The following is a 27516-nucleotide window of genomic DNA, read 5'->3' as shown; positions in this document are numbered from 1 at the left end:
CATTTATAGCTGTTCTTTTGGAGGCGACTTTACCATGCTTTTGAAGTCTTTGACACAAATGTGGATAACAACAATGATGTCAATAATAATAACATAATACCTAATGCCTGTTGAGCACTTCCTATGCATTAGGCACTGGGTTAGCCCCTTTATAAGCATTATATCAGGATGAAACTTTAGCTTGCATAACAATCACCTGGGGGGCTTTTTGTTATAGACTTCTAGGCCCCTGCTCTCAGAGCTCTGATTTAATAGGCATGGGTGGGGCTGATAATTTTTGTGTTTCTGACAATATCCTGGGTGATGCTGCTGGTCCAGGGACCATACTTTGACAGCCTCTGCATTATATCATTTAATCATCAAGACAATAGTAAAAGATAAATACTATTTTTTTCTTTTTTCTTTTTTTTTTTTTTTTGTGCAGTCGAGTTTCCGACATTTGGGGAAATCGCAGGGGTTAGCACATCCGGAGTGCAATGGATAAGCCTCGCCCTGGGAAAACCACCTTCGTGATCATGGTATCTCCCCTGCCAGGTAAGTATCGATAAATACTACTATTATCTCCTCTTATATGTGAGGACACTAAAGCTTTGAGAAGTTCACTAACTTGTCTAGAGGCATATACCCAGTAAATGGCACAGCTGTCAAACACGGGTCCTTCTAATTCAAATGTTGCTCTCCCTAACTCTTATAATGATCGTTCTCAGGGCAGCCCGGGTGGCTTAGCAGTTTAGCGCCGCCTTCAGCCCAGGGTGTGATCGTGGAGACCCGGTATCCAGTCCCACATCAGGCTCCCTGCATGGAGCCTGCTTCTCCCTCTGCCTGTGTTTCTGACTCTCTTTGTGTCTCTCATGAATAAATATATAAAAATCTTTTTTAAAAAATGATGGTTCTCGAACTTTGCATGCATCAGAATCACTGGAGAAGTTTTTAAAAAACATCAGGTGCAGATTTTCCTTGACTCATGATGGGGTTATATCCTGATAAATCCATCATAAGTGGAAAATACTGAGTCAAAAATGTATTTAATACACTTAACCTACCAAATCTCATAACTTACCTGATACTTTAGCCTACCTTAAACATATTCAGATCACTTACTTTAACCTACATTTGGGCAACATCATCTAACACAAAGTCTATTTTTAAGTAAGTGTGGAATATCTCATGTAATGTATTGAATACTGTACTGAAATTGAAAAACAGAATGGCTATATGGGGACAGAATGGTTGTAATCATATTGGTTGTTGGCCCTCGTGATCATGTGGCTGACTGGGAGCAGGGGCTGCTGGCCCTGCCAAGCATCTCAAAAGAGGATCACATCACCTATTACTAACCCAGGAAAATATCTAAATTCAAAATTGGAAGTGTGGTTTCTAGTGAATGTGTATTGCTTTTACACCATTGTAAAGTGGAAAACTCATAAGTTGAACCATCTTAAGTCAGGGACTATGGACACTTGAGTGCTCCCTTTGTTTAATGAATCACATTTTCCATCATAGGATGGGCTACCTGTTATTTGACAAACTTCTCAAGAGATTCTAAAGCCCAGAGATTTTTGGAAACAGTACATTTGGCTGCACATTCTAATCTCTTGAACATTAAAAAAAAAAACAACTCAAAACTGACATCTGATCCCAACCCCAGATATTCTGATCTATTTGTGCTGGGGTTTAATTTAGGAATCAGAATTTTTTAAAGATCCCTGTGATTCTAACCTGCAGTTTGAGAAGTGTGAGAACCACTGCACTAAGATTCTGCCTCTTGAACTTAACTGTTCATGTTTTAGAGACACTTGAAAATGAATTCATTATGCAAAGAGATGTTAAAGCAAGAAAACACTAAAGCAGGCTTTAGGGGGGAGGAGCTCTGGAGGTAGAAGCCCTGGGTTTAGATTGATCTGTCATTTACTAACTCTGCTGTAACCTTGGGTGAGTCATCAAATATTTCCTAAGTCTTGGTTTCCTCACATGTAAAATGAAAATAATGATAAGACCACATGCTCTTCCAATGCACAGCATTATTGTGAAAATTAAATAAAATTGTGTCTCTTTAAGGCTTTATGAACTCTTGAACACTAAACAAATGTGAGAGATTACTTTTGTATTGATTTGAAGAGCAACTTCTCACCAAAGATATATCATAGCCAGCAGTAAATGAGGCTCATTTATTTTTTTCTACTTGCAGCAGTCATGCTCAGCTTATATTCAGGTGTTATGTCAAAAACATTTCCTTGGATTTTTTTTTTTTTTTCTGGCAGGCATAAACACTGGCAAAATCTTTTTTTTTAATATCATTTGTATGCTTTCCTGAAAGCACCAAATTATAGGCAGGACTAATGGGTTGAGAATGCTTAAGGCCAGTTTACTGTGGCTTGCCTATGACATATCACCATCTGAAAAGCCATCACAGAGGAAAAAAAATCATTCACAGTCTAATTTAAATAATGGCTGCATCTTTGCAGTGAAGATAGACTGTGACAGTTTATAGGTTTTAGATGGTGACTCCTTCATGTTGTAAAAACAGATCAGCTGCCAGTGGACCTACAATTATTGCCATATGCATTTGTGAGTTTTTAAAGGGAAATTGAGTGAGCAGCTGCCATTACAACTAGGTAGATTTAGGTGAGTGAATGTATCCGTTCAGTGACATTTAAAAAAAATGTATCATCTGCTTGTAAAGCTTCAGGTTCCTGAAGCTCAACTTCCCACTTGTAAATTTCTGTAATGCTCTTTAAAAAAGAGGCTGATAATAATGAAGACGAGCAGAAGGAATCTTTTGTAAGCATGTAATTAAGAGCATTGCAAATTATTTTCTCTTCCTCATCCTCAGTACACAAGTCCATATTGAATCTGGGAAGCCAGAGAGGACTGTCTAGAGTGGTTTGCTGACATAAAGAAGAAAGGTGGGTTAAAAAATGAATTACAGAAAAAAATTTCCCTTTGTCTTTTTCATGAATGAGCTCTCTTAACTCTTTACCTCCATAGATAGAGCCCTCTTCATGTATGTGACATATACAAACCAGGGAGGAGGGGGCCAACGCTGCACAGGATGGGAGAAGTGGGATCTTCTAAGTGGGGCATGGCCATTCCTACCTTTGTCCTGAGAAACAGAGGCTATTTCCAAAAAGCAGAGGGTAGGTTACTCTCTTTGTTCTGAATCCAAAGGGAAGGTGACAGAGATCCAGAATTGGAATAATAATAGCTACCATTTATATGATACTCTAAAAGATTAGTAAAATTTCTTTATCAAATTTAACAAAAGGCACTTTCATTTTGAATCCTAACTCACTGAAATGCAAAGACTGCAGTATTTTAAAAAATGTTTTTTGAATAATTCACCACTGCCCTTCTAATGATGTGATCACCTTCATCTGACTTGACCATTTGACATACTGGATATCCTACTTGGCTTTCTTCCCTTCTGTGGCTTCCCTGCCCACTCAGAGAAGAAAAGAAGGAAGATTAGATAGTAGAGGAATAGGAAATAAAGCTACCTTGATATCCTATTAATCTGGCTTTCCATGATGCTTTATTTCTCAATGATAGTACTTACCAACTAGTGTTGTAATTTATGATTTTTGCCTATTAAACTATGAAATCTTCAAGAGCTAGGCAATGCCTTTCCAAACAACTATGCATAGTGCCTCACACAATTAGGTGTCTCAAAAATACTTATTGAATGAATGAATATTAGAAACAATATATAATAAACCTAAGAAAAAATCGGCAACTTGTAAGAATTTTTATTTCATATGTTGCTCTGTTTTAAAGCACATATATATTTTTACATGTTACTGGTATAGTCACTTTGCCAGAGTAGGTTACAAATATAGTCATGTCCCTTTCACCTCAAGGATCTTTGGGGATTCCATAGTTTTATTTTATTTTATTTTATTTTTTTATTTATTTAAAGATTTTTATTTATTTATTCATGAGAGACACACACACACAGAGGCAGAGACACAGTCAGAGGGAGAAGCAGGCTCCATGCAGGGAGCCTGACGTGGGACTTGATCCTGGGTCTCCAGGATCACGCCCTGGGCTGCAGGCGGCACTAAACCACTGAGCCACCGGGGCTGCCCCATAGTTTTATTTTAGGAGAAAATCCCATGGCTTACTTGAGGACTATTATACCCCAAATTGTTTAAGAACTTCAGAGGCTTATTCAGTTTAGAAGGGTCTGGGCACAGTCTGACTGGTTTGGTGGTGGGCGGTGTCTTCAGCAGCCATTGCTTTGATTGATCAGGTCCTGTTTTTTTGCCTGCCATGCTCCTCTGATCCTTTATTGAGTTCCCTTTCTAAGTCACACTGTTCTAGGGGTACTATCTTATGTGTCTCTGTCCTCCGATGTGGTGAGGCAGCAATCTATTGGCTGCTTCAGATATCCACATACCTCACATGGGGCTCTTACTCAGAATCCCAAGGTTACCTCTTTTGTGTTTAATTGTACTCACATAATAGATTGGGTCTCAAGGCTCTTTTAGGCTCAGTCATACAGCTGGGGTAGGCCCTTTTGATAAACCTCAGGCCCTCTCTTTGAAATCATGGATTACCCTAGAATTCTCTTACTTCCTGGAGAGCTCCATTTGGAGCCTTTGTGGTCATTTGCACCATCAGGGCATGGTCAGTACCATCCCAAATAGTCTACTAACATTGAACTTCACAAGGGAAACTATCACTCTCACTTTTCTCTACTCCCAGGAGGCTCCTAGAGCTTTATGCAAATTTGTCCACCTTTTTCACAAATGCTGACTCTAAATTTCAAGGGATACAGAGGTGAGACTTCGTCAGGCTCCAGAAAATTTGCTGTATCTTTCCTTTAAGCAATAGGTACCTGCTACCCTTACTTTGTGTAAGCAGGGTTAGTCAAGTGACTCTTTTCTGAAAAAGGAAAATTTGATCTAAGGTGGCTTGTTATATTCATCTAAAGATGCATGAGTTTTCTGAATAAATGCTGTTTTAAAATTTCTTTTCAATGCACACATGCATATGCACACATGTAGATATAAATAAGTACACATAGATACTCTTGAGTCCACAGAAAGTGTTAACAATAACCATCTCTGGATTATAAGATTGCAAAGCATAACTCATTTTTTTCTTGTTTTTCTCAAAAATACATATTTTTGAACAATAAAATATTAAAAGTTAGTATAATAAATATAAAGCAAAAAATTCCATAACTTTAGAATAAACACTATCAACTACATATGCCAGAACTGAAATATCTTTGAAAATAAAACATGACACTGTCAATAGATTTTATCCTCTGTTTCATTCACATTCAATTATAGGTGAATTTATAAAAATATGTAGTTACCTGTGCTACTTGCTTACTTTCTGAAATGCAGGTGCTAGTGACAAGCCATTCATACAATTTAGTGACATTTGCTCTGTTGTTGTCTTAATGGCACTCTAAATTCAAGTTTTAACTATTTCACCCTCCGATTACAATTTATTATTTTTTCAAAAAGCATATAATGGAGAAATATTTTTAAAACATCTATTGCAGAAAGAGAACAAAGGTGTTACCTCCAGTTGTGTTCACGTATCATTTTACTGTCAAACTAAAATTTTCTAAGATAGCTCATGAACTGGCATCTTTTCAGGAAGCCTAGCAAAGTCTTTCAGGCAATCTCTTTCACATATTATTTAGAATGTAATTTCTAGCAGTTGATTTAATCTCAAAATATATCCTTATAACAAAATAATCTTAGAGCAGGACTTAACTCTTTAAATGCAAAGTACAATAAAGGAACACTTTAAACCATTTGTTGGTTGATTTGTCATTCATCATTTACTCTGGCATATAAGCTAACTGACATCCAAACATTGGAGACAGACAGCATATGCATAATGTTCTGTGGTTGACTAAAATTCAAAATTCCCTATATCCATTCAGTATGGTGTGAGAACGGCTCATTTGTCCCTCTGACTTCTGTGGAACTGGAGTTGTAACAGTGGGGACTGCACAGCTGGGAGGATGAGAAAAATGATTTCATTAGGAAAAAGATTCCAAATTGGAAGCGAGTTGCTTTTACAAATCTCATAATAAAAACTGATTTTTGTACTTTCCATGTGCTTATTCTGCAAATGTTTAGTGCATTTCTGTCTGCTAGGTTTAATTTTCTAATTTGGCTCGGTTTGCATGTGAAACTGATTTGAATAAATTAAAGGGAGGGTGTTAAGGGTTTTTTTTTTGTATTTATTTTTTTCTTGAGTTTTTTGGAAGAGGGGTCGTGGGAGTGCTCAGTCATAGGAACTTCATTATTCTCAATAGGCTATTTGCAGTCAAATGTCACAGAATTCAGTGCGTGAGACATGTCTTGTATTATGCCGTATCTACTAGATCATTTCATGATTCAATGAGTCATAGAATCAGAGATTGTTTTAGTTGGCTGGGGACCGGATGCAAAAGTCAAAAAAAAAAAAAAAAAAGTATAGTCTTTCTCAAAAGCGATCCGACAAATCCCTTTTTCCTGACCACCCCTAATCTTCCCTCAGTCCTGGCAGAGAAGAATCCCCCAGAGATGGGAATGTGTTGTTTAGAAAAACTTCTTAGGGGATTCTGATAGGATCCTCTGCCTGAGAACCAAAAGTTTATATTCACATTCTAAAAAATGAGAAAAGAAAGAAATTGCAGAGAGGTAAAGTAATATCCATCTGCAGTAACATCAAGGCTGGCACTTCATTCACGGGTCATTTCTCTTTAAAACCTGTTGAGGGGGCAGCCTGGGTGGCCCAGCGGTTTAGCACCTGCCGTCAGCTCAGAGCATGATCCTGGAGTCCCGGGGTCGAGTCCCACGTCGGGCTCCCTGCATGGAGCCTGCTTCTCCCTCTGCCTGCGTCTCTGCCTCTCTCTCTGTGTGTGTCTCTTGAATAAAAAAAAAAAAGGAAAAAACAAACAAACCTTTCGAGGGTATTAGTCGCAGTAACTCCCCCTTAAACACGAGGAATACGTTCCAAGACCCCCAGCAGATGCCTGCAACCACAGAGTTCCAAACACTATATATTCTACGTTTCCTCCCAAGCACACATACGTAAGGTACAACTTAATGCATATATTAGGCACATGAGATAGTAATAAGTATAACTACTAATAACATCGAACAATTATCACGATATACTGTAGTAAGCGTTACCTAATGTGGTGTGTCTCAAAATATTCTATGGCGCTCAGCCTTCTGGGGATGATGGGAAATGATAAAATGTCCACGTGCTGAGATGACGTAAGGTAAATGACGCAGGCGCTGTGACGTTCCGTTAGTCGGATGATTCGTTGGGAAGATCATTTCCCTTTGGGGGGGCGGGGAGGGTCGCTCTCTTAATGAAACTGCGAAAGTGAAACTGCAGATGGGCCGGGCTGCCCTCTCGGCGTCCATATTGGTTTCGCACCCTCCGAAGTTCCTCAGGCGACCTGTGAACCCGGCCGCGGTAGGCCGATGGCCGAGGAGCGCCTCGAGGAAGGGACGGTAGGCGGCGGGTGTAACCCGCAAAGGAACTGAAGAAGGGGGCTCGTCGTGGGCCGAGCGTGGGGACAGACCGTGCCTGCAAGGCGGCGGGGGAGGTGAGGAGCCTCTGAACGTCCAAGTCCAGCGCGCAGGTCAGCCCGCGCTCCCCTTCTCTCCATGAGCTCTTCTCACAGCGCCTCGTCCAGGTAATCTCTTCCATGTATTATTCTTCAGGATGGGGAGTTACAGTGCAGGTGTCGAGGTAATGAGGTTGTGAAGGTATTAGGGCGAGCTGTAGCCCGTCCAGATGGAAGCAGGCCTCAAACTGAATTCTTCAGCAGGGACTGTTCATTTCATTTGTTTTTGATACAGCACCAGTGTCTAGTCAGCAAAAGTCCACTCAGTCCCTCAATCTTCCTGTAAATGTCCCTGGATGGATTGTTTAAAGTAGGTTTTTGTGAAACATGGTTAAAACAAAACAGAACAAACAAAAAAACAAAACAAAACAAAACAAAAAACTCCAAAACACAAAAAAACAAAACCTACCATTTTGTGAAAAATGGTAAAAAAATAAAAAAATAAGTTGCGAGGGGCGCCTGGGTGGCTCTGGTTTAGCGCCTGCCTTTGGCCCAGGGCGTGATCCTGGAGTCCCGGGATCGAGTCCTGCGTCGGGCTCCCTGCATGGAGCCTGCTTCTCCCTCTGCCTATGTCTCTGCCTCTCTCTCTATGTGTCTTTCAGGAATAAATAATTTTTTTAAAAAATTAAGTTGCGAATTCAGGAACTCAAGTTACTGATTGAGACTTCGTTCTCTTTACTTTTTACCTTACAGATAATACATGCATAAAATATGCGCCAACTATGAATAGTTTACAGTAAGCTTTAATATTAGCTAACAATTCTTTCTTACTAAATCAGTGCTTGCAGCACTTAGTGTGCCTAGAAGGAAGAATAACTGGTCTGGGCAGCCTCTTTTACTTTCTGGCTTTGTGGATGCTTTCTGCAGATTCATCACTATCTATGCTGGACTGGCTGCTTCAGGACTCATAAGAGTTGATCTTTGCTCATGTACTTGTTCAAGGTATAATATCTACATATTAAATCTATTTCAAGTACATTGATTGCCTTATGAAATGCTTTGTAAAGGCTGGTTGCCTGCTTTACTGTAAGGTTTTGGGAATATGCTGTTTGACTCTTTAATCTGAATATTTGGTATCAATGTTCTTTGTCATCTGCAACCTCGCTGCCAAATTTTTCGAGTTTAATGTCAGTAGGTGAATTTGGTCTTTTTGGGTGGGAAGAACCTCTTTCTACTTAAAGTCTTAAACAGAAAATTAATATCTTACTGGATTAAAAAAAATATGCTTCTGATATAACATGTGTAAAATATACCAAAGAATGGAGGTGTTCTTATTTAGACATTTTGCATCTAGTACGTATTGGCTACATAGCAGCATTCTCTCTGACCTACCTGTACCCTCCAATATGAAAGCACACTCACTGCTGCTGTTATCTCAGACTAGTACTGCCCCACAGAAATAAATGTAGGCCATATATGTTATTTCAGATATTCTATAACCATATTAAAAAAAGAAACAAGTAAAATTAATTTTAATAATATATTTTATTTAATCTAATATAGCCAAAACATTATAATTTCAACATGTGATCTATATAAAAAGTATTAATAAAATATTTTACATTCTGTTTTTCCTACCAAGTCTTTGACATCTGGTATGTATTTTACATTTAGAGCACATCTCAATGTGGATGTTAACTACAGACTTTTCATTGGGAATACTTGATCTGCATTCAGATTTGATAAAATACATAGCTGAAAAGCAGATTCACATATCCAAGCTTTTCCAAAATACTTAAAAGTTTTCCAATAATTAAATTGAAACTGGAAAAGTAATTGTTCTCTTATGTGCACATTGTTAAAATGGGTTCATCTTTTTTTTTTTTTAAGATTTTTATGTATTTATTAGAGAGAGAGAAAGAGAGAATAGGAGTTGGAGGGGGGCGGCAGAGGTAGAGAGAGAAACAGATTCTCACTGAACAGAGAGCCCAATGCCGGGCTCAATCCCAGGACTCTGAGATCATGACCTGAACTGAAGGCAGACACTTAACTGACTGAGCCATCCAGGCACCCCAGGGTTCATCTTTTTTTAAAAGCATCAATTTGACTTTGAAGCCAAATATGAATTTGAAAATTACGTCTATCCAGCTTAAGTAAATTCACTAACTCTGGTGTCAATTCAGTATTGTTAACATTGAATTCAAAGAGGTATGGCATAAGTTGAAAAGCAGTTCTAAGTTTATCAATATCAGCAAAGTGTTCTTCACGTTTTTCTTATAGTTCTCAGAGGCAATTATATAATGCTATTAATTATAATTAACATGTTTTGCACATTGATTCTCATGAGAAAATATGTGAAATCATTATTACTTATAGATATTATGAAAATGTCAATATTAATATAATTTTTTGCACTTGTCTAGCTAAAGTCACAAAAATCTATTTCCTTGCTGCTTCACATTTAATTCATTTTCAGTGTGCTATCTATAAAAATCATAGATCGGGCAGCCCCGGTGGCACAGCGGTTTAGCGCCTCCTGCGGCCTGGGGTGTGATCTTGGAGACCCAGGATCGAGTCCCACGTCGGGCTCCCTGCATGGAGCCTGCTTCTCCCTCTGCCTGTGTCTCTGCCTCTCTCTTCGGTCTCTCTGAATGAATAAAGAAAATAAATCTTAAAAAAATAAATAAATAAATAAATAAAATAAAAATCATAGATCACATTGCCCCTTTTGCCTTTATTTATTATTTGGCAAATATTCTGTTTCAAGAAATCCTGAATAGGAGTTCAGAGTACAATAAATTTTTGTAAAATGATTCCATGACTTGAACAACCAGCCTTGGTATTAGTAATTATTAATTATTAATTACAAGAATTTTTAATCTATTGCCTACTATTTATTTTAATAATTCAATTAACTGGCAATGATTAATCAGTTGCACATGTTTACTGAATGATTTTAATAACTGTATCTGTGACACTTTTTGTAAAGTCCACTACAGAAAACTGAGCATACATATTTTCAACATGTATTATGCAAAAGAACAAAGCAATAAGAAGGGAAATGTCAGTCTCTTGTTTTAAGACTTTAATAAATACAGGTTTTTGACCTAACCTAGATGGAATACCATCTATCATGATAGAAATAATTTTGTCCTATGCAGCTGAGACCCTTATTCGAGAGGTGTAAAAGATGAAAAAGAAAATCTTTTCTAGGAGTTTGGATTTTAGGCTGCAAATTGACAACATTTTTTTTTCTTTTATAAATTTGGAAGTTCTTCAAGACAAAAGTACTCTTGGGGAACTCATAAAGAAATATGGCTTTAAATATCATCCATATGCTGATGACTTCTAAAAACATTATGTTCAGCCCTAACCTCTTTCCTGAATTCTAGACTTGAATATCCAACATCTACTTAACATTTCCAAATTATTAATTCTCCCGCCAAACTGCTTATTCCCTAGTCTTCAATGCATGGTAACTCTTGGCCAAAAGAAATTGGAAGTTTTTTTTTTTTTTGGAAGTTATTTTTAACTTGTCCCTTTCCTTCATGTCTTATATTCAATCTAGCAGCAATTCCTGTTTGTCTCTACCTTACTTTCTTTCTTTTTTTTTTTTTTTAATTTCTTTATTCACGAGACAGAGAGAGAGAGAGAGAGAGAGGCAGAGACACAGGCAGAGGGAGAAGCAGGCTCCATGCAGGGAGCCCAACGTGGGACTCAATCTTGGGTCTCCAGGATCACGCCCTGGGCTGAAGGCAGACGTCAAACCTCTGAGCCACCCAGGGACCCCCTGACTCTACCTTACTAATGTATCCTAAATGTGACAATTTCTTAGGAATTCATTGTTACCCTACTAATTTCACTTGATCTGTTGCAAAACCTCCTAGGTAGTCTCCTTGTTTCCATTTTGTTACTTTTAGAGTCTATTTTCTTTCTTTTTTTTTTTTTTTTTAGAGTCTATTTTCAATGCAGCAGTACTACAGATTATTTTATGCTTCTGTTCAACAACTTTCCAGTGGATTCTTTTATCATCAAAATCAGGGCCAAAAGTCCTTAACCAACATAACCTTGTTCCCACCACCCTTCTGACCTTACCTCCTATCATCTTCTTCTCTTGCTCATTTGCTCCTTCCCCAGTGGCTTCCTTGCTGTTCTTCGAACAGTCCCAGCACACATACCTCTGGTTTTGCAAACCTATTATTCCCTGTCTAGAACATTCTTTTCCTGCTAGCCAGTAATTTGTTCCTTCATTTTATTCATGACTTTGTTTATCAGGGAAGCTTTCTCTGAATATTCGCCTAACACATGTTACTCCCTGTGCCTCCCTACCCTCCTTTATTTTTCTTATAGTACCCATCACATATTTATTTGGTTTTTGGAGAGTTATGCCTGTCTTTCTCTCTAGAGCATAAACATCAGGAGAGCAGGTTATTCGTTCATTTGTCACTGTTCTGTCCCCAATGCCTAGATCAGTATCAAGCACATAAGACACTCAGTGAACAGTTATTGAATTTATAAATGATTTACTCTTCTGATTGCAACTCAATCAATATATTGAAATCTTGAATATCTGTTTTCTATAACTCATTTGTTTGTGATATGGTGGCTAAAATGCACGAGAAAGAACCTATGCTATTGAAAATAATCATCTGTTACTTAGATTTATGCTGCAGATATTTTGTAGTAAGTGCACAACCATGCAGTGGGGATAGGCCATTGTCTCCTACAGTTTTGCAGATGATTGAATTCCTAGCTCCTGGAGAATTTTTTCTGTTGGTGGTTGTTCATTCTCTTTAGTTCATTCTTATTTTTCCACAGCAAGCTCCATGTGTACCTGTACGAAAAGCTCAGGCTTCTGGACAGTCCAGCGTCTTTCCAATCCCAGCACTGGCACATATTTTATAGTCATCAACTTGAGTGTGCAAAAATATAACTTTATTAATCTATAAAATTTTATTTTGGGGCCCTGAACTCCCAATCTGAGCATAGCATAAAATTCAATCTAGTAACCTCCGGGAACCTCTGTCATATTCAGTGATTTCTCAGTCACCTCAGACTGGGTCTAGTCACAGTTAGGACATTTTAGGTTTTATTCACCTTTCCCCATGGACTTCAGCCTACACTCTATGATGGAATACAGAGCACAGTGATGGAGAGAGAAGGGTTGCTTCTTTGTGCTCCCTCTGTCTTATGCCAGTTTATGACCTGTTCCTCTGGGCCTTCAGCACCGGCAATGTGGGGTATTCCTTTGAATGCGTACTGAGCTGAGATAGATCCTGGCTGGGCTCTCCTCAGCTCCCTTCAGCCAGCAGTCTTCTGGCATGAGCTTGTTCTAGCTAATCCCCTGTAGGACTAACTGTGCTGCACCCTTCTGAGGGAGGTTCCTCTTGTTTTAGCTTTAGTTTAGCCCTTCTGGCTTAATCTCTCTCATGAAAAACTAGGTCCTGCTTAGGTTTTGAATTCCTAGGTCTTATAAAATTCAAAGCATTGTCTCTAACTCTCCCTTGCTTAGGTAAGCCCTGTGCTATTCTACTCTTCACTATATAGGCGGGGAACTTCTCTGTGGCTTGCTATTTTCCTGAACTATAGCTGAGAGCCGACACTCATGTTCTGTCTCCTCTTGAATCCTTTTATTTATTTAAAAGAGTTTCCACTGTACTTCCCCCCACTGTAGCCCTGGAACTTCACTCAAAAGAGCCAAGGTTCAGAATATTTCTGGCTTTCTCTAAAAACTCTACTTCTACCCAGTTCGGAGGGTTTTTTCTATTGTACAGGATGGGTACAGAAGATGTGGGGGGAAATACTGGTTCTGGCTTGTCAGGAAACATTATTTAAGATGTGAAAGTGTGCAAAGGGGACCAGGAGATGTCCTTTCTGTGGTGTTTGGGGCATGGTCTAGAGGAGTGGTTCTCATTTTGACAGTGTCTTAGAGACATTTTTATTTTAGTTTTATTGAGATATAGTTGACATCAGCACTGTACAAATTTAAGGTGTACAGCACAATGACTTCACTTTTGTATATTGTGAAATGATGATCATCTCACATACATACAGAAAAAAAAGTTTCCTTGTGATTAGAACTCTTAGGATCTACCTGGAGACATTTTTGATTGTTAGAAATGTGTGAGGCATGTGCCACTGGCACCTAGTGGGTAGAGGCTCAAGATTCTGTTAAACATTCTACAATGCACAGAACAGGCTCTCACAACAAATAATTATCTAGCCCCAACTATCAATGGTGCCAAGGTTGAGAAATGATGGTCTAGTGGATCCTAGGAGGACTATATGGTTTATAGGTGTGTACTTCTTTGATTGCCTTTCTATTGACTAGACTATTTTACATCACTGTAGGGAGGAAGTTAACTTGTTAAAACGCTATTAGTAATGCAAGTAATTCTTGTCCATAGCGATGCAAATGAATTTTGATGACTAGAGATACTGTTGGTTTGCTTTTATAAAAAACATGACCCCAGATATTATATTTTATTTTACTACAAGGTAATAATAAGCAGTTTTGCATCTGTTAGCAAATTTATTTCAGCATTCCTAAATGCCTGTAAATATAAACATACACACACATCTGTTCTTCAAATCCCTACTAGTTTCTTCTTTAATAAATGAGTTGGGGGCACCTGAGTGACTCAGTTGGTTAAGTATCTGCCTTCTGCTCAGATCATGATCTTGGGGTCCTGGGATTCAAGCCCCACATGGGGCTCCTTGCTCAGTGGTTAGCCTGCCTCTCCATTTCCCTCTGCCTACTGCTCCCCCTGCTTTTGCTCTCTCTTATAAATAGATTAAAGAAACCTTAAAAAAATGAGTTGAATACAATTTTTAAAAGGTTTTATTTATATATTTGAGAGAGAGAGAGAGCGCACATGAGCCAGGGGGAGGGGAAAAGGGAGAGGGAGAAGCAGACTCCTGGGTGATCAGGTAGCCCAAAGTGGGGCTTGATCTAGGACCTTGGGATTATGACCCAAGCAGAAGGCTGACATTTAACTTACTGAGCCATCCAAGCACCCTAAATTGAAAACAGATTTTGATACATTAACTTTATATTGGCTTGAAAGTCATGTTTCTAATATTTGAAAATTATCCATTGGAACAACAGGTATTGACAATGATGTGGAGAAAAAAGAACTCCCTTACACTGTTGGTTGGTTCAGCCATTATGGAAAACATTATGGAAGTTCCTCAAAAAATTAAAAATAGAACTACCCTACAATCCAGGAATTACTCTACAGGATATTTACCAAAAAGATACAAGAACACTAATTTAAAATGATACATGCATTCTATGTTTAGCATTGTTTACAATAGCCAAACTATGGAAGCAGTTCAATTGTCCATTGATAAATGAATGGACTCTTAACTATAGCGAACAAACTGATGGTTACCAGAGAGGAGATGGGTGGGGAGGATGAAGGAAATAGTGGATAGGGATTAAAGAATACACTTATGATTAAAAAAAAAAAAAAAAAAAAGGAGTGCCTGGGGGTGCTTGGTTAAGCATCTAATTCTTAATTTCAGCTCAGGTCATTATCTCCATGGAATCAAGCTCCACCTTGGGCCCTGCGCTGGGTGTGGAGCCTGCTTAGGATTCTCTCTCTTTCCACCCCCTCCCTCCCTACCCCACTCATGTGCAATCTCTCTCTTTCTCAATAAATAGATTAATTAAATAAAACAAGATAGAATAAAGTGATAAAAAAAGGATAACCACCCTTGTACTGGTTGTCTTAAGAGTCTTCATTGTTCTGATAATTAAAGGTAATGTTTTAAAATCTAAGAACTGGTATTGAAAATGAGCTTAAGTGCAAACCCAATTTATCAGTTTATTGGGATCAATAAATGCTTCATAAATAATTCATTACAAGAAAGAGTTTCCTCTTTTTAAACTAGTTTTTTGCCATATTCATAAATCATGATTTAAAGAATCCTCGAAGAGGACTGTGAAATAGAGATGTCTTTATTTAATGGGCCCTGTTATTGGGCTTCAAGTCCTGGGGCACAAGTAAGGAGTCCCTGAAACAGAAAAGAAAAACACCAACGCTATCTTTTGGCTACCTATTTATATTCCCTTTCAAATACTTGTCTTATACTGAGATGGTGACGTTTGTTTTTAGGGGTCAAGAACATTTTGCTTTCTTCTCAGGTTCTACACTGATATCTCTAAATTGTGGGGGTCTCACTTTTGAGATAGGGGTGAGGTTGAGTCAGATGAGGCCCTAAGAGATCTTTTTTTTTCAAACGTATTTCAAACACCAGTATTTACCCCTTAGAAATTAATAACAGTTGCTTAATATCAACAAATATTCACAGATTTCTGATATTTCATCTATTTTTAAACAGTTTGAATTAAAATCCAAATAAGGCACATACATGGCAATTGGTTGAGATTTCTTTTTTTTTTTTAATTTTTTTCTTTTTAAATTTATTTACTCATGATAGTCACACAGAGAGAGAGAGAGAGAGAGGCAGAGACACAGGCAGAGGGAGAAGCAGGCTCCATGTACCGGGAGCCCGACGTGGGATTCGATCCCGGGTCTCCAGGATCGCGCCCTGGGCCAAAGGCAGGCGCCAAACCGCTGCGCCACCCAGGGATCCCTGGTTGAGATTTCTTTCAAGTCTCCTTTAATCTAAAACTCTTCCCCAACATCTCTTTTGATTTTGCTCATAATTGCATTGTTGACAAAATATGATCATTCACTGTGTACAGTTTCCTGGATTTTGTTGATTACATCTTTGTGATGTGGTTGCCCATGCTTCCTATAAATAGGTGTTAGGTTTAAAGTCTTGATTAGATGCAGGTTTGATTTTTCTTTTTCTTTTTTAGGGACAAGAATACTTCATAGGTGGTGGTGTGTATTTCCATGAAGATTCTTAAGTATCTGGATGTCTCTGTTTTTGTGATGTTATCAGCCATACATTATCACTATTTTAGGTTGATTTTTAATTTTTTAAATAAAGGATAAGCCCTGCATTTTAAATAGATAACAGCCTCACTTTCTCCTAGACTACTTCTTCACCTCTCCTTTGATACGTTTCATGGCCATGGGTGGAGAGATTTCCCCAAGGAGGTTAAAATCTCTTACAGAGGAGGTATAGGGAATTCCAAGCAGAGGGAATTCAGAAGATGCACAGGCAAGAGGACATGAACAGGTGTAGTCCATTAGGAAATTGTGACTAGGTCCATGTGCTTGGCAGAGTATAGTTTCAAAGAAAAGGGAATAATCTTGGGTAGAATGTGGATTGTGTCCATACTGTGAAAGGTCCTGTTATAAGACATTTCTGAAAGTTCTTAATCAGTGACAAGTTGAGATTTAGTTATAGTACTCTGCTAGTGCCTGCACATAAGTCCCTGAAAGAGAAGAGACTCCATGGAGGGGAAAACAGAAACACCACCAGGCCATCCACCTGCCCCATGCTAATGTTCCATAATGTTCTCCTTCCCTTCCCAGAGAATGAAACAATGAGCTTCAGGTCATCCAGGGAAACATTCAAGTAGAAATCAAATCCAACTTTGCTATTTTCAAAGCCTTTGCTACTTCTGGTGGGAGAATAATCAAGAGCCTTTAGACCTCTCACCCTTATTGTGGGATGGGAGAAGGAGAAATCAGGCATGCATGCATTATATTATTTTTCTTGTCATTTTAAATTATTGGGTGGCAGTTTTGAAATACTGTACATGACTGAATATGGTTTGAAGTAAATACCATGTCTGATGCTGGCAGACAATAGATTTCTGTGAGCCTAAAGCATGCAATTTTTAAACTCTCTTTTTCTCCTCTTCTTTCTTGAGGTAGAGGGCCTTTTTCACCTAAAAAATAACAACCTTTAAGAATACAAGCATATAAAATATATTTTATAATCCCACCTACATGTAGGGTTTTTGCTGTAGTCATTTCTTTTTTCTTTGACATCATTTCAGTCACTATCTTAGCTTTTTCTATGCCCTGCTGATTACTATTTTTGTGTCCTTTGATGATTCTATTTCCCCATTTATCTTCTTTAAAATATAACTCAGTGTTTCGAAAGTGATACTCCATTCTCCATAATTTCTTTTTCTGGATATTAGGAGCCCTACTTTCTTCTTCTATGTGTGGATTTGGAATGAGATGATATGCTAAGACCGAAGACTCAGTTTTGATTTATCTACAGCCCCTTTCACAGAAGTCCCATGTTTTTTGTTACATATTTTATGATTATTTTTTATTGGGGTCCTTTTCACTTATTCAGTCACATTAATTGAGAATTTACCATGTATCGGGCAGCCCGGGTGGCCCAGTGGTTTGGCGCCGCCTTCGGCCCGGGGTGTGATCCTGGAGGCCTGGGATCCAGTCCCACGTCAGGCTCCCTGCTTGGAGCCTGCCTGCTTCTCTCTCTGCCTGTGTCTCTGCCTTTCTCTCTCTCTCTCTGCTGTCATGAATAAATAAATAAAAGCTTTAAAAAAAATACCATGTGTTAAGCTGTGGGAATTCATAATAGAACAAGAGAAACAAAGTCCTGGATATCATGGACATGAAATGTCCATATCTGAAATCAAACCCATTACCTTTTCCCTCTATTGTCCCTATTTCTCTCAGTCTTGAAATTATTCTTTTGACCAGAAACCAGGGTCCAAGACTTATTTCCTTTCTTTCCTTAGAATCTTCCTAACTTTGGTTGGAAGTTAAATTCTACTAATTCCAGCCAACAATTTCTATTAATTTTCACTCTTCTTTTCCATTCTTAGCACAGTCCCATGGTCTGGATCTATACATCTTTATCTCAACTCTTGCCAAAACCTCTTTATCTCTCTTTGCCTTCTTTTCTCCAATACATTCTGAACTTCAACTTGATTGTCCAACTGCATTGGTTTAGTTGTGTCATTTCCTTTTCCAAATATCTTCAGGTACTAACCCCTAACTTATAGCAACGTTTCCCAGAGCATGTTCTTGTAGAATGTGGTAATTGCCTTTAGCCACAATAAAGGCTTCATAGATTTGAAAGCACTGGGGTAAGTAAATTAGCTGTGAGGGTGGTAATTTTCACCATGGAACTTCTTTGAGCCTTTAATATGCTTCTTTTTTTTTTAATTTTATTTTTTATGATAGTCACACAGAGAGAGAGGCAGAGACATTGCAGAGGGAGAAGCAGGCTCCATGCACTGGGAGCCTGACGCAGGATTCGATCCCGGATCTCCAGGATCGCGCCCTGGGCCAAAGGCAGGCGCCAAACTGCTGCGCCACCCAGGGATCCCTAATATGCTTCTTTGAGCCTTTAATAACAGATGTCGGTTGTGGGGTTCCCATTTCCCATACTTATCTGGCCATAAAATACTCTTGTTGCCACTCCCACAGTGGGTGTCCTGAGATGAATTTGGGGGGATATCAGTTTGCAAATTGGTGTTCTGTGATGTGTATTCTCAATGCCTTGGATTGGCTTGTAATTCTCTTAGCAATCTGACCACCATGTCCTTTTCCAGCCTTGCCTTCCAATACTTCCTTGCATGAGTCTCCTTCAGTCTGCAGGACCAATCACACACCTTCTTTCTTCATTTTTGTCTGTACTGTTTCTTTTTCCTACAATATCCACTCTGCTTCTACTTCTTGAGAGCTCACTCATCATTAAAGGGAACCACATAGACCCAAAGGGAACAGAAAAACAGTTGAACTTGTCCTTGGAATCCTTTGAGGAATGTGGCTGATGAAAGGGGAATGGGGAAGGCAGATTTATGGAATGGGGAGAGGTTGGTATCATTGATAACCTTGAAAGCCCCCACTGTTTTCAAGGCTGAGGGAGAAGAGGACAAAGTCTGCTGCTTAGCCTGGGAAAGTGAAAAAAAATGAAAAGCCCCATGCATACAATCCACAGATTTACACCCAAGACCCAGGCAGCTTGGCTTTCTGGGAGAGTTCTCTGCCAAGGACTGGGGAGAAGGAAAGGAGCTTAAAAGAACTGGGGATCCCTGGATGGCTTAGCAGTTTAGCCCCTGCCTTCGCCCCCAGGGTGTGATCCTGGAGTCCCAGGATCGAGTCCCACATCAGGCTCCCTGCTTCTCCCTCTGCCTGTGTCTCTGCTTCTCTCTTTCTCTCTCTCTCTCTCTGTCTCTCATGAATAAATAAATAAATAAAATCTTAAAAAAAAAAGAACTCTGTGGGCCATGGGAGGGGGTGGAGTTGACTATACACTGTAGGTGCCTTGTGAGTCTTTTCTTGCTGAGATGCTGGAAGGAACAGTGCTTCAGAGGCTGAGCAGGGAGTATAAGGTGTTGGTAAATCAAAGGACAGCAGGAGTTGGGCAGCAGCTGGAGGAAGAGGTGCTTACAGTAGCCTGGACTGCTCTTGGAGCAGCAGATGCATGCATCTGAGAAGTTTGTGTGCTCAGCTCAGTGGTTAGAGAGAGGAAAGTGTTGGTGTGAGATGGTAAAGAGATGGGGAGTTGGTCCCCTTCGTTTGGGGGAGTGGACTGTAGCTGTTTTCTTACTGACTTCCTCCCCAGTGCATCCATGGGCTGGTGTTACCATGTAAAACATTCGAGTACTACTTCACAGTTTGCAAAGTGCAATTGGTTAACATTATAGGTAACCTCTGTTTTTTGAAAGTTTGCCTTCTGCCATTTCTGTTTTATGAAAGACCACTGTTTTTTTGCTTACTAAAAGAAATCCGAAGATTTTCATTTTTATGAAAAAAGGCAAAAAGCAAGAATAGTATTCAGCATTTGTTCTGCAGGAGATCTTTCAGAGGCAGCATGCACCCTGAGGAAGATCGAGAGCAGCACCACCAGGCTCCTTCCCCAGGGAACCACACCTAGCATCTCAGCATTGAGTCACCAGAGCTCTGAGCTGTGTCTCGGAGCAGCTGTGCTCTATCTTGATTTATGTTGTGCATCTGCTAGCAAGATGGGTCCTAAGGTATCAGAAAAGCCTAAGAGAGGTTAATGATTTTGTTGGGAATGCTCAGAAACTTTTCATATAAATTAATCATAATTGCTTCTTCGCTTCAAGCCTTTTCAGCTTAATGGAAGGTTTCAGATCCGGATAATGGGGGAAACCTAGATCTCCTTACTTGCCAGATTCCTAGAGATCAGCTCTGAGATTTGCAGGCAGGAAGTTAACTGGGGAAGGAAAGAAAGGAAGCCTGAGTAGAGAAAGGAGCTCTGCAGCTGGGATGGCTCTGGAAGGTTGCAAGGAGTCGGGGCAGGAACTTGGACTTGAATACAGTTTCTCCCTATCAGTTGCAAGTTGTTCCCTCCCCATTTTCCATTTAAGAGCTGTGTCTTTGGGCAAGGGCAACTCTCTTCAGCCTAGGACAGTCTCTGGAGTGGAAACTCAGTGTGAGCTGTCAGTGCCTAACAGTCTCAGCAGCTGAAGGAACTAAGGAGTACCTCCATCTTATGGGGAAGGGGGGGGCAGATCAGGGCAGTGCACCACAGCATCTACCGTCTTATTCTTGGATTAAACTTAATAGAGTATCCTCATTTTGTGGAGGAGGAAAGGAGGCCCAGAACTGTTAGGGGGAATTTTGCAATTTATGTAGCTGTTAAATACCCAGTAGAGCCAGCAAATAGAGTTAGAATTCAGGACTTCAGAATCCAAATCTAGTGGTCATTGCACTGTTCCCTGTGATACATGATTCATCTCTCCTATTAACTACAAGGCCACTTTCTCCATTGTGGACTTGGCCCTGCAGATTGGAAGAGATCTTGCACTTTTGGAGCATTTTTATTTGGTACCATGAATTGGTAATTATACTTAATGTTTTATCTGTTGTGAAGATTGAAACAAAGGACACATCTCTTGTAAATGGGGCAATATGATGGGCTTACCACTTAAAGAGGCCTTAACCTCTGGGAAGAAGTTCTCGTTCTTTGTCTTTAAAAATTAGTCATTTGATGAGCCTCTTGTCATTTTGCATTAAGGAACCCCATAATTCTCCATGTCTCTTTATCTGTTAAACTCTGCCATTCGGAGATGGCCTGTACGCCTCACTTTCTTAGAATACATACTTTTACCTCAGTTACATGTAGGATATAGACATTCCTTATCCTAGCAGATACATAGATGCTAGAGACTTGCAAATTTCCCTTCACAGATTGTTTACCTCATTGAATCTGTATTTTTTTTAAATTTTATTTGTTCATCAGAGACAGAGAGAGGAGCAGAGACACAGGCAGAGGGAGAAGCAGGCTCCTCTCAGGGAGCCTGATGTGGAACTCGACCCCGGGTCTCCAGGATCACACCGTGGGCTGAAGGCGGTGCCAAACCGCTGAGCCACCCGGCCGTCCCTCGTTGAATCTGTATTAAAGAGGGGACCTATGTCATGTGTTTGGAGCCTCATGAGATGTTCAGTGTTTTGGGTGCATGCTAAGGGTCACTAGATTCCAAACACAGAGAAAAGGTAGAGCGGGACTGCAGAAGATAGTCATTTCTGAATTTTAGGTGTATTTGAATTATCCTGCTCTTTTGATAATAGCCTTTCCCCCAACAATTATAATGATGTAGAGGGTCCAAAAATTCAGAGAGGAGTGTAAAATATTGTCCTGGGGGATAGGGTTTCTTGTGACCTAAGTAAGTTTTGGTCAGTAATGTACCCTATGAGCTAGGCTGCCTTCTCTTGTGGAGCATCTTGAGGATAATTAAATTGTTGAAATTCCTGGCTTGATCTTTGCTTAAATTACCCCTGGTGACTCTAGAGGCCAAAACTAATGACATGGCATCCCAGGACTAGAGACACATTATCCAATATTGTTTTATAACTTTCCTGAGGGCAGAGACTGTGTCTTTAGCATTTATATTCTCTACACATAAATTGCTCTGCAATAGCAGTATGCATAAAAAAAAATGTTTGATGATCTATTGAAATGTAGATTATGGTCTCTCTTTGTACCTCTTTTCTTTGGAATCTGCATTTTATTAAACACCCAGGCTATTCTTATGTAAAAGTCCTTTGTCACCTACTTCGTGCTCCTTAATGTACATAGAGTGAGTATAGTGAGTACTGCTTTCTTTGCCCCTATTTAAAAAAATAGTGGTTTATTTTTTAAACACATTTACTGAGATATAATTCACATACCATAAGTTCTCCTTTTATTTATTTATTAATTTTTAAGATTTTATTTATTTATTAATGAGAGAGACAGAGAGAGAGAGAGAGAGAGTGCGGCAGAGGCACAGGCAGAGGAAGAGGCAGGCTCCACGCAGGGAGCCCGACGTGGGACTCGATCCCAGGTATCCAGGATCAGGCCCTGGGCTGAAGGCGGCGCTAAACCACTGAGCCACCTGGGCCGCCCATAAGTTCTCCTTTTAAAAAGTACAGTTCGGTGCTTTTTACATTAGAAAAGTTGTGCAAACATTACTGCTAAGTCCAGAATTTTTTTTTTAAGATTTTATTTTTTTAAGTAATCTCTCTGCCCAATGTGGGACTTGAACTCACCAGCCTGAGATCAAGAGTCACTTGCTCTACAAACTGAACCAGCCAGGTGCCTCCCAGAACATTTTCAGAATCCCAAAAAGAAACTCCTTTTCTATTAGCAGTCATCTATTTTTGTTGTTTTCAGTGTACAAGTCTTGTACTTCTTTTGATGAATTTATTCCTAAGCATTTTATTATTTTGGATGCTGCTGTCATTGATTTTTTTTTTGTCATTGATTTTTGTGTATTGATCTTGTATCCTACAATGTCACTGGAATTGTTTACTAGCTCTAATAATATTTTGCAGACTCCTTAGGATTTTCTATCTTTAAGATCATTCATTTGTGTATAGAGATAGTTTCACTTTGTCCTTTACAATCTGGAAGCCTCTCCCTCCCTTGACTAGTTGCCTTGACAGAAACTTTGGTAAAAATGTTGAATGAAAGTATTAAAGAGAGTGAGAGTGGGCATCTTTGTCTTTTCCAGGTTTTAGGGGGAAGGTATTCAGGTTCTCACCTCAAATACTATCTTAACTGTGGATTTTTAAAAAATAGAATCTCTGATCCAGTTAAAGAAGTTCTTTTCTATTTTAGTTCATTGAATGTTTTTTTTTTAATCATAAAATAGTGTTGGATTTTGTCAAATAACTTTTCTGCATTTGTTGAAATTATTATGTGATTTTTGTCCTTTATTTTATATATATAGTATATTCTATTGATTGATTTTCACATGTCAAACCAACCTTGCATTCTTAGAATGAATCCTTGGACATGGTCGTAGTGTATATTGCTTTTTATATGTTTCTGGATCTGGTTTACAAGTATTTAGTTGAAGCTTTTGCATCTGTATTCATAAAGAACATTGGTCTGTAGTTTTCTTTTCTTGTGATACCTTTGTCTGGTTTTAGTATCAGTGTAATAGAATGAAATGGGTAAATTTCCCTTCTTTTCTTTTATTATTATTATTTTATGGGAAGGATTTATGAAGGCTTGGCATTCTTTAAATGTTTGGTAGAATTCACCAGTGAAACAACCTGGTTCTGGGATTTATTCTTTATGTAAAGTTTTAAATTACTAACTCAAACTCTTTAACTTGTTAGAGTTTTACTCCTATTCTTTTCTTCTGAAGTCAATTTTGGTATTTTCTGTTTTCTATGAGTATATTCATTTCATCCAGGTTATCTAATTCATTGGTATGCAGCTTTTCATAGTTACCTCATAAGGTTCTTAAAAGGGAAAAAGAAGAGAGGAGAATCACAGAAGATGTGACCACAGAGATATAAGTCAGAATCATGTGGGGGTCATGAGCCAAGGAATATGGGCAGCCTCTAGGAGATAGAAAAGGAAAGGCAATGGATTCTCCCCTAGAACTTCCAGAAAGAACAAAGCCATGCCAACATTTCATTTAAGCCCAGTGACACCCATGTGAAACTTCTAACATCCAGAAATACTAGATAATGTATTTGTCTTGTTTTAAGCCATGAGGCTTGTGGTAATTTGTTATAGCAGCAATAGGAAACTAATTACAGAATGCTTTCAATCCTTACTAGTTTCCAGCTCTGCCTTAGTCTTCACTTCCTGCTTGTGCATAACTGTCAGGCAGCCTACAAGAGATTAGGGCTTTTCAGGTCTTTCTGGTGGGCACACAGACCTACCTATGTATGGCTTTTTTTTTTCTTTTTATAAAGATTTTTGTTTATTTTAGTCATGAAAAACACACAGACAGAGGCAGAGACATAGGCAGTGGGAGAAGCAGGCTCCTTGCAGGGAGCCTGATGTGGGACTTGATCCCTGGACCCTGGGATCATGACCTGAGCTAAAGGCAGACACTCAACAGCAGAGCCACCCAGGCATCCCTGTATGTGGCTTTCTTGATCTCCAGGAATATACCTGAATGTTATAAAGCCCTCTATGGATGTCTCATACCCTAGATTTTCCTTTCAAATTGTTGAGCTAATCCTTGTTTATGTCAACTGGTGCCACTGACTTAAGCGGCTGCAATTTTAAATAATTGCCGGTTCTATTCTTAAGGTGTTAAAGATAAAACTTCTGCTGAGTGAGCCTCAAGTCAAGACAAATAAAGAAAAACTTTATGCTAATTTTCCAGTGGACTTCCAGACAGGTCAAATAGTGACAGTTCTTTGGGAATTCATTTTTCACTAGTGGCTGCTACGCTGATTGTCTTCATAGCTTCCATGGTTGTGGAGCTGCTGATTTTCAGTTACCATACACTTGGAAGAGTGTGGTAGAAATATAGAAGGTTAGAATGCCACAAAGCTTGCTGTTGATAGGAGAGTCAGGTGTGTGTGTGTGTGTGTGTGTGTGTAATAAATGCTCCTTGGATTGTTGTAAGTCTTTGGTTAATTTCCAGAGTCCTGAAAAAGTTGATTTTGACCAATTTTGCTAGTGTTATTGTTGCTTTTATGGAAGTAGTAAATTGTTGGATGTCCCTACTTTGACATTTTGGAAGTGCTCTCTTTGTCTCTATTTTGAACTTCTTTTCTTTTCTTTTCTTTTCTTTTCTTTTCTTTTCTTTTCTTTTCTTTTCTTTTCTTTTCTTTTCCTTCTCTTCTCTTCTCTTCTCTTCTTTTTTTCTTTTCTTTTCAAGATTTTATTTATTTGAGATAGAAAGAGAGAGAGAGAGAGAACAAGTATATAAGTGGTGGAGGAGGGGCAGAGGGAGAGAGAGAAGCAGACTTCTTGTGGAGCAAGGAGCCTGATGCAGGGCTCTGTCTTTGGATTCTGAGATCATGACCTGAGTTGAAGGCAGACACTTAATCAACTGAGCCACCCAGGCACTGCTTAAACTTGTTTTCTAAAAAACTAACTCTGTCATATCAGTTTAGATTTCCTACCCCAAAGCTTTCATTCTGGATTCCCTTGGTAGAATGGAAGTCAGCTTGACTCGGTTTGTGTTCACCTAACTTGAGTATATAGTTGGGCTTTCATGAAGAACCAAAGAGATGATCCCTAGTTTCCTGTGTGTTAGGAAGAACAAGCAGCCTTTATGGAAAGAACTCACACTTAGAGCAGCAAGAATCAAGACCGTCAGCTTGATGTAGGTCAATATTTACTGAGAAGCCATGTGGTTTAATTCTGTAGCATAGAGACCAAGTGGGTACTGTTTCTCTCCAGTTCTGAGAGCTACAGAATAGTAGCCCCAGCAAATGCCAGTGTGGGCAGTTCAAAAGCAACAAGGTGGGTAGCAAAGGCAAGATACAGTGTGTGGTTGAGGTGTCCTGGCTTCTTTAGGGTCAGAGACCTCATTAGCATTTCTCTATAAGGTGTTATACAGAAGGAAGAAATCTGAGTTCAAGTTATCTCCTAGAACACTTGGAAATAGTTCTGCAGGAGGCAGATAGGGACCTTTGGAGGAGGCTGAAATTCCTTTAATAGAGGATGGGGACAGGATAAAAAAAATGCAGTTGCACTGTTGTTGTGATCATACTGAATTCCCCTAAGCTGGGGTGGTGTGGAGAAGAATGGAGTACACCTAACTCTTCCCATTGGTCTTTGTCACTAGCAGAGAAGAGGATGATGATGGCCTCCTACCCTGGCCTTTTTGCAACCTGTCTCAGGAATATCCAATGTCCAGTGTAGGAAGTGCCCACTTCCTCTAAGTAGCCTAGAGTTATTTTCCTCATATGTAACTCAAATTCTCTTGAACCTTAGCCTAATCTATTTCTTAAATTTAGGAAGAAGATTTACAAATATGACTCATTTAAAGTGTTATCAATTTTTTAAAAAAGATTTTATATATTTATTCATGAGAGACACAAAGAGAGAGGAAGCCACACAGGCAGAGAAAGAAGCAGGCTCCATGCAGGGAGCCTGATGTGGGACTTGATCCCAGACCTCCAGGATCACAACCTGAGCCGAAGGCAGACACTTAACCACTGAGCCACCCAGGCATCCCTAAAGTGCTATCAATTGAAAGAAGATCTGTTTTCCTAGAATCTCAAGTGGGGTGGAATTTCTTGCTGATAGAGGCTTTTTTAGCTAATGAGTTTCCTCTTGGGCCACGTGTGTTTTCATGTTTTATGTCTACCTTGTTTATGCTTTTCAGAGCTCATCATTCACTCTCAGGATTTAGACTTGAAACCTTTTTCCTTTTTTCCCTCCAACTAGTTTAAATTGCACAAGGGGTGTGTGCTGTAGATTAAATTGTGTTCTCTCCATCCCCAAATTCATATATTGAGGCCCTAACCCTCAGTGTGGCTGTATTTGGAGATGGGACCTCTTGGGAGGTAATTAAGGTTAAGTGAAGTCATACAGGTGGACCTTGATCCAACAGAAGTAGTGTCCTCATAAAAAGAGACACGAGAGAACTCTGTCTACAAGTACACACAGGAGAAGGGCCGTGAGAGTACATAGCAAGAAGGTAGTCATCTGCAACCCAAGGAGAGAGGTCTCATCAGACGTCACCCACTGTCACCTTGATCTTGGGCATTCCAGTCTCTAAAACTTTTAGAAAATAAATTATGTTGTTCTAAGCCCCTTAGTTTATGAAATTTTCTTATGGCAGCCCTAGCAGACTAATACTGTGTGCAAGACCGTAGTTTGGGGCTGGCTCATGAAAATAGGAGGGAAAAAGTTAA

At 39.3% G+C, this 27516-nt stretch overlaps 2 long non-coding RNA genes and 1 pseudogene across 4 annotated transcripts in view; 1 reads left to right on the top strand and 2 right to left on the bottom strand.

The window, feature by feature from the left end:
* Positions 1-414: 414 nt before the first annotated feature.
* Positions 415-542, bottom strand: LOC112656183 (U1 spliceosomal RNA; annotated as a pseudogene).
* A 3189-nt stretch (positions 543-3731) lies between these two features.
* Positions 3732-7242, bottom strand: LOC125753328 (uncharacterized). The gene is made up of 3 exons (XR_007404892.1): positions 7146-7242; positions 6760-6877; positions 3732-5978 (listed from the first exon to the last, which is right to left on the bottom strand). It is a non-coding gene; the product is annotated as an uncharacterized LOC125753328 (long non-coding RNA).
* Positions 7243-7289: 47 nt separating this feature from the next.
* The window catches only part of LOC112655897 (uncharacterized), a 127296-nt gene continuing 107069 nt past the window's right edge, over positions 7290-27516 (top strand). For 2 of the 3 annotated variants that reach the window (XR_003133946.3, XR_007404886.1), the window contains exon 1: positions 7291-7660. This is a non-coding gene — a long non-coding RNA (uncharacterized LOC112655897). Of the gene's footprint in view, positions 7661-27516 lie in introns of all 3 variants that reach the window. The other variant, XR_003133943.3, reaches the window with a different exon arrangement.

This window comes from Canis lupus, chromosome 22 (genome assembly GCF_003254725.2).
Source record: "Canis lupus dingo isolate Sandy chromosome 22, ASM325472v2, whole genome shotgun sequence".
NCBI classification, from domain to species: domain Eukaryota; kingdom Metazoa; phylum Chordata; class Mammalia; order Carnivora; family Canidae; genus Canis; species Canis lupus.
Note: the sequence above shows the minus strand (reverse complement) of the source record. Positions and strands in the feature narration are given on the sequence as shown.